This window comes from Anthonomus grandis, chromosome 5, assembly GCF_022605725.1.
Source record: "Anthonomus grandis grandis chromosome 5, icAntGran1.3, whole genome shotgun sequence".
Classification (NCBI taxonomy): Eukaryota; Metazoa; Arthropoda; class Insecta; order Coleoptera; family Curculionidae; genus Anthonomus; species Anthonomus grandis.
Genome location: NC_065550.1, coordinates 11736451 through 11744924, shown reverse-complemented (window position 1 = coordinate 11744924; position 8474 = coordinate 11736451). Strand labels below are relative to the sequence as shown.

Genomic DNA, 8474 nt, shown 5'->3' with positions numbered 1-8474 from the left:
TTTATTATATACCTTACTTTGACAATACTACCTATTATAAGATGCTAAATTTTATCTATCCCGATGTAAAGTTTACTATTTGCAAAAACATCGTTACTATGCCACCTATAGAAGATAGACAAAGGATTATCTTTGAATATCACAATGATCCGAGTAATTATCACAAGGGAATTAATGAAACTGCAGAAAAAATTCGAGAATTATATAAATGGAAAAATATGTATAATGAGATTACTGAATTTATTACTTTATGTCCTACGTGTCAACTTTCCAAATTTGATCGGAAGAACCGTACTCAAACCTTGAATATCATAGTTTCTCCAGAAAAACCATTTGAAGTTTTATCAACTGATCTATTCTTTTTTGATAAACAAAAAATACTTACTGTCATAGATAACTTAACAAAATTTGCACAAGCTTATATTATACCTAACAAAAAACCAGAAACGATAATTAGTAATCTTAAAAAATATTTTTCTATCTTCGGGTTACCGAAAAAGATTATTTCGGACCACGGGGGTGAATTTAATAACAAAAAGTTGCAAGCTTACGTTAGTTCACTGAATATTGATTGGCACTTTACCTCATCTGAGTATCATCAATCGAACGGTATAATTGAGCGCTTTCATGCAACTATTACTGATACACTGCGAAGTTTCTTTTTAGAACATAATCAGTGTGAGTTGGAAGATGCACTTTTAGTCGCTATGCACTCTTATAATTCAAGTAAACATAGTTCAACATCAACTAAACCATATAATTTAGTCTTTCCATATAAAAATGACAGGGAATTTGATAAAAATCTGTTTGATGATCAGATAGAAAATATAAGGAAAAAACAAAGCGATCTACGAGAACAACAAAAGAATCGTTTTGATAACAAAACCAATAATTTAAAAACAAAGTACAATGTTGGAGATAAGATTCTCCTAAAGAGACCTAAAAATCCAAATACACCAAAAACAATGATATATACAGGACCGTATGACATTCTCGAGGTCAATGAATCCAATAAAACCTTACAAATAGAATTAGATAACGGAGTAATTAGAAAATTCCATTTTAATAATGTAAAGCCCTTTTTTGATTGTAAACCAATAGACGAAGATGAAGTGTAACATTGGCTTGTAATAGATATAAATTTTCATTTATGATTCATAAGAAAATTACATCAAAACTTTATATATAATTCGACAGCCACTTGATACATTTCGTCTACGGCCTTCCAGAATATTGGAGTGAAGCAAACTCACTATTCATTGGTTTCTTATTTCCATGTGACCTTCACATCTGCCTACACACGGAGTCTATCCAACAAAATTGTAGTACTGAAGCTGTGAAGACAACCCTTTTGGACATCTCTGCTTCGGTCTTCAGGAGGGAGGTGTTACATCATGAGAAATTCCAAGGAAATAATAAGCTCACCTCAGCAGTATTGAATATACGTTGTTTTAATATTATTATTGTTTTGACTATCACGCCGCCCAACTTGGGTGACGCAATTTGTTACTTTGCTTTAGATGGCATTTTGTATTTTCAGTCAGATTCGCTCGTACCGCCAAACTGTACACTTACAAATAAAATTTGTTCCTTCGAAAAATCAAGTTGTGTTGTTTAATTCTTGTAAATTAAAACAGTTAACAACAATTTTACTTATATATATATATATATATATATATATATATAAGGACTTGCTCTTTCCCTATAGAAACTGATTAAATTTAAGCGCGACTCATCGACCAATTTCTTGAAAAAAAAATAAATCATTTATCCCAAAATTGTAGATTATCAATAGTTACTGATAAAAAAATCAATAATTAAAAAATCGAATGATGGATGTATTATTTTTTAGAAAACCTTTATTTTATAGTGCAAATTTAAATCATTATGCTTACCTACATTTTGTGAAAGTGGAATGATTTTTTGGACAATATTACATTACAAGAACATATAAAATAATGTTTTACTCATAATAGATATCCTCACTTTAACAATGATATCTCGTAGAAACTACTTAACATATTAAATCACAAAGTGAAAGAAACCCATCAAACGTGAGTAATATTAGTAATTATAGTATATTACTTAGGTAAATGACAAAATCTAAGTTGTATGACTAAAAAACAATAATCACAAAGTTAGTAAAATGAAAGACTAGAGAAGAAAAGAATATTGTAGTGTCTTTACCGTTCATTTAGGTGTGAATTGAAATATTTGATGCACAAAAATAGTCACGTAATTATTACACAAGTACATACCAAAGAATAATTTAAGACTACTAGAAACACTTATTTAAATTTTATTTATTTAACAAAATAAATAGTAGGCAATTTGATTTAAAAGTTGCGCCAATATCCTGACTTGATACATTAGCTAGACTCTATCATTGTTCCGGAAGATTCGATAACTTTCCTTCTGGCGATCTTTTGTAGAAATAACAATCAACGCATTTCTCCAGAAAACGAAGTGGAGGGGTATAACGGCACACCAGAACTTGCACGTCTATAAACCTGAAGACCACTTCTAACATGTTGCGAATCATCATTCAGTCGAACTTACCGATTTCGTATACCAGCTTCGGCTTTGCATGCCAGCTTCTGAGGTTATCGGCAAGCAACTTCTCCTTTAGAAAACACAAAGCGCCCCAAACACCTTTATAGATAGGCTTCTGATGTGATGCTTTTTTGGTAACCAGGTAAAAAACTTTCTAACAATATCTTCGTTAGTTATTTTAAGTGCTTACCCGACTCCGGGATTAGACCGACGCAGCTTTTAAAATTTTCCGAACTTTCTGAGGAAAACCTCAACTATTGATATTTGCAAATCCTTAGCAACACAATGTGCTAGAACATACTCAGCTGGAGCAGTAAACAGGTCTTGCTGCACTCACAGGTCATGCCGTACCGACTCTCTGCCGTACAAAGCATAAAACTGGCTAACTTAATTTATGTTAAATCCGAAAAAATCAAGTTTTCCCCATGTCACATTCCCATTTTGCCAATGATCGGCGACGATGGTGATTATTAAGACATGCGCATCTTTCTTCTCTGTCCGCTGACAATACATATAGTTTTCTAGATAGTCTTTATGATAGGACATCCGCGTTTCCATGGATTCTCCCTGCTAGGTGTTTAGTATCAACATTAAATTCATATAGCCTCTTTATTCAGGATCTTACTAAATTTTTTTCTTCGCCATCCTGAGTTTGGGACAACCTATGCCAATATTGGTGGCGCGTGTCCAGTACAAATTTTTCATCTCAGGTTACGTTAGGTGCGTAGGCCAATCTTAAACAATGTGGTCTCTTCCCTTGTTAACCGCTAGTCCTTGACTGGAAAAGATATGACCCAGATACTGCAGAGCCCTTTAAAACAGGTATAATTTCTTTGAACTCAACTTTTGTCCAAATCAAGGTCATCAAGATAAATCAGACTTGTCTTCCAGGAAAGTTCCCTTAAAATCATTTTGATTGGCCGCTTCAAGTGGAAGAAACATAACACAGTCCAAATGGCATCGTGTTAAATTACTCTAATCTAGCATCTACCATGACACACATCCTCATCTTCTTGAGGATGCACTCTGCTTGTCCACTCCACTTGTGCATCTCCACTTGCCAGTATCCACTTTCCACAGCGAGCGTGAAAAAGATCTTTGATGCAGTCAGGTTGTTTGAAGAGTCATAAATGCAAAAAAAGAGGACAATGGCAATCTTTTTGGTCACGTTATTAAACTAGCAGCGACGCAGAATCTAGAGGAGCTATCTTTCTACCACTAGCAACCCTGAAGACCAAGAACTGCTAAGTGGTTCTATGATGCCTCCTTGGCTCCTTTTTCTTGGATAGTGGTAGTCTTCTAGCGGTCTGCCAGATTGAACGATCATTTTCTGTATTCATTTTGTATTGGGGTCCGGTAAAGTTAAAGGGACGTCTAAAAACCGATTTTTTTTAAATTTTTACATAGAATGTTGAGTTTGAACATTTTATTAATAAAAAAGTGAGGATGAAAAAAATGCAAAATTTTAAAAATTATAAAGGATTTTCTTCTTACGTATAATTCACAATTAGACCCGGCTTAACTACACTCTATTTGCGACTAGACATCACGTTGGCCATTATATTATGGTATATATGCTATTAATTTAAATTTAAAGCCTTAACTAACAAAATTCTGTAACTTAGAAGGGTTTACATCACTTCTTTAGGTCATAAACACAAATTTACAGACGCAAATCAGGAATATCAAAAATGTAAATACACATTTATTCATAAATAAAAAAGACTGTCAAATGTCACTTACGTCAACAAATATTATTTATTGGGAGTGGCTACTGTACTAGTACGATTATCGTAATTTTCTGCCCTGTCTTATTATAGGTAAGTATTTGTTTATTTAGATAATTATAAAATATGCACATGGGACTGTGTGGTTGGCGCACATGTAGAGTTGGGATTTAAACTATGGGTTGGGGCTAAATAGTGGGTTAGGTAGTCGTTTGAGCCCTACTTATCGAATGAAAATTATAGGCACAAACACGCGCGGCAGCCCCGTGTTTGTGCCTATGCCTTATTCCTATTCCTAATGTCTATAATGAATTTAAAGATATTTATTGTTTTGACTATAAGTTAATGTACATTATACCTCATCGTTATTATTTACCTATTAATAATTAAATATCTTAAATTATGTTTTTTTTTCAGAATTTATACTTATTATATATTAAATTACATAAAATATCAAATAATTTAAATAAATAATACATAATTTTTAACACCTGGTAAATGTGTTTTGTTCATTGAGTCCACAGCCAACCCATCTAACTAAAAGGTGTTCCAGACAAAACCAAAAAATACTACTGGGGACATAGTGAAGCCACTGCCATTTTTGTCAATAAGGTTGTTGTTTTATTTTTCTTGTGTGTAAATTACAAAATATGTAATTAAAAGCGGTACATAAAAGATGCTATAAATTTACAATAATAGCCCTCAAAAAGTTCCCAAATTGCGCCAATATATATTTTTTTTAATTATAGCAAAATCAAGACCTTAAAAACCTTGTGCAAGCCGGCAATAATTACGTATTTAACGTATGTAGAAAAACCTTCATAATTTCTAAAGTTTTGTATTTTTTCCAATCATCCTCACTTTTTTATCAATATTTTGACCACACTCAACATTCTATGTAAAAATTTTCAAGAAAAAATCGGATTTTAGACGTCCCTTTAACTTTACCACACCCTTGTATTGCACTACTTGGTCCACCCTTTCCTTTCAATATCAAAAACATTTCGATATCTATGGACCAAATGCCTCAATAACAAACAACTTCTTCATCTTCAGGACTATCTGCTTAAAGCTTAACTTGAAACTCATTAAGCCCTTCCCGATAATCATCTTATCCCCAATCTCAGACACTATCACAGGATTTTTAATCTCGACCAGTTACTATGCATATTAAAAATTTAGGGTAATTTTTTAGAGAAGATAAACGTTGAGTATAATTTGATTCCAACATTTAATTTTATTATATTTGACTATTTGACATACGTCCAATATTACCCCGCGTTCAGAATTACTCGGCATGACTCTATTTATTAATATCTATTTAACGATCATGTAATTTAGCTGATTTGGATATGAACAAATAAGTATTTGAGACAAAGATTTTGAAAAAATGATCTTTGCTGATGATCCATGAAAGGCTAAGTCGCGGGATATTTGACCACTATACTCCATTGATAAAATTGCCTATGTCTCCTGATGTCATCACTTTTTTTGATACACCGAAAACAACGAAACATAGAGAATTTATTTTTTAAACCAGGTACTAGGAGGATTATAAAATGATATAATTTTTTTTCAAACAGTATCCTACAAGGAACTGTACAAGTGACGTACTATCTTAGTGAGTTATGCTTTGAAAGGTTAGAAAGAGTTGTTCAGAATTTAATTTTTGTTGTGGTCAGGGATTGCAAGACTTTGACCGACCTTCAAGAAGGGTCAAAAACTATTTGAGATTTATTCCAAATCGCTGTAACACTCTTGAATATAAAAGACATGTAAATACGGATCTTGTGAAATTAAGTTACCCAGAACCTAAGCGACATGCAAATCATGCTATTGGTATATTTTGTCATGTGCCTTTGGGGTTAACTGCAGTAAAAGACCCAGCGTCTATCTCAATGCATCTGAAATATCGTGTCAATCATGATTGGGTAGTAGCAAACAGACCCAAGCTTATACCGTCCATTTATGCAGAACTAGTGGTTAAACATGATGATGATGGTAAAGCTGAGTCAGTGACGTATTCAGACCAACTTTTATTCTGGGAAGGGGTGGGAAGCCATTGACCATGAAACCTCAATTTGACCATTGAAACTCCTGAAAGATTTTAAGCTGATTTGGATCGACTCGTGAAGCCTGAAGATTGTGGTTCTGATGAAGGCCCCTAGATATGTGCGAGTTATTTCGGCTACTATTAGACATTTCAAAAAATATGACTTGAATGCCGTGTTTACTTGCAAGTCTATGCAATAGCACATTAACAAAATCCACGAAAAAACTAAAAGGAAATAAAAATTGAAAAGTTATTACTAAAAGAACAAAAGAAGTTTTATGTACTTTGGACCATTCCCAATGTGACAGAACCCAAAGTGAAGATTCAAATAATTCAGAAGTTAAATGACACAATGATGAAGATGTGGAATCGGCAGAACTGAATTATAAAAGTACACAGTATAGATAACAAGATGCTCATATACCTGAAATAGAATCTCTTGATCGTTGGTTACAAAATCCTTTCTGTTCTTCGAATAAGCAACATATAAATAATATTGTTAAGAAAAATTATCAGTATTGATCTTCTTGATATCAAAATAGATATACTTAAAGAATATTTATTCAAAAAATGTAATTCCATGTATATATCACGAATTTTCAAATATCATATTTGAGAAAAACATTCTTGAAATTGATTTCTAACAATTTTTCTATGAATGGTTGTTGTAGCAATTATGAAGGACATCCAAAAGGGGTGAAAGAGTTGTGGAATTCGGATATTCACGGATATAAAATACCCTAAAATTAGCAGACGTCTTTCATGGACGTCCCCTTTACATAAATAAATTGAATATATTTTAGAACTTATTTTTAATTTAAACATGCCTCGGTGATACAAAAAAGAACAAATTCTCCCTTGAAATGGTAAAACCTAGTAACTGCGTTTTTGTAAATTTTACATGAGGAGGAAAAAACGGTTACAGTGGTGCATTTTCAATTATTCGGCGTATTTAAATCTAGGATGGTAGGATGGATAGGTTATTAAAAGTAATATGTTTTGTTTATAGAATTATCATTTTCTACACATAAAAAACAGACAGTGATAGTTACTATAATAAAAGTTACTTTAAATGTTCTACTTTTTAAAGGGAAAAACTAGCAAAGTAAGTTAATTTTTTTTATTACAAAATTTGCCTAAAAAATGCAAAACATAGCAAGTTGACTTAACTAAAATATTTTTCTATTTAACAAACCAGAGAAAATAAAGAAATATTGTTTTAACTTAAAATTAAACTACACAATATAATGCCGGGTAGAAACATCTATTACTGATTACAAAGCAGGTCAGAGGATTTCAATGGTTTCATTTTTTTTTCTTTTCTGTCGACAACCTTCCGTAAATTCGAGAAAAAATCATCATGCATCAATATAGGAGTTCTGTTTTTACGAGAAGTTTTTATTATCCTCTCGTTAAGGTCAATCATGTCATAAATATTATATTTTTTTTCAGGCTTTACCTATAAGTCCGTGTACATCATCAGCCTTCATAAAAGAATGACCAGCCTCAAAATAGTTAAATGTGATAGTTTCTGGTTCCCAAAAACAATTAACTATGGTTGTTCAATCAATTTCAATTTTTATTTTGTGCGCTGCAATTATCACACCAAAAAATAAAATGCTTAACAACTGAGGAAGCTCTTTATTATAGCTAAATAGCTTGAAGCGACATCTGCAGCGTATCTTCCACTTATAGCTTCATTCCATAAGACACAAATATTTTCATTATATTTTTTGTGCAAAGAAGCAAATGTTTCATTAAATACAACTAAGCGACTTACAAAAACTGATGATTTAAGAGATATTTTGTTTAAAAGCAAAATTTTTTGCATGTCAGCCGAATAGATTCGGTGTCTCGTTATATTCATTTTTGGTGTCATTTCCTTATGCAATTCTAGCTTCAACGTAAAAAAGGTGATGCGTATTAAAATATTCACAACTGGTGCAAACAGCATTTGAGTCGTTTGTATTATCCTTGTAACATTCTTCTTTATGAAGTTTATTGAGTTGAAAAATATTATAGTCACCTTGCTTTGGCTGGTCAAAGCCTATATTTTCAAGAATAAACTCATTTCGATACTTCTCGTAGAAAACCCGTTCGTTTTTTTTTCACAATAATCTTTCCACATACCCCTTATACCT

General features: G+C 32.3%; 1 long non-coding RNA gene across 1 annotated transcript; it reads right to left on the bottom strand.

Moving 5' to 3' along the window:
• Positions 1-2285: 2285 nt before the first annotated feature.
• LOC126735853 (uncharacterized) lies at positions 2286-4041 on the bottom strand. Its single transcript, XR_007660529.1, has 2 exons — positions 2560-4041; positions 2286-2510 (listed from the first exon to the last, which is right to left on the bottom strand). It is a non-coding gene; the product is annotated as an uncharacterized LOC126735853 (long non-coding RNA).
• Between the last annotated feature and the right edge of the window lie 4433 nt (positions 4042-8474).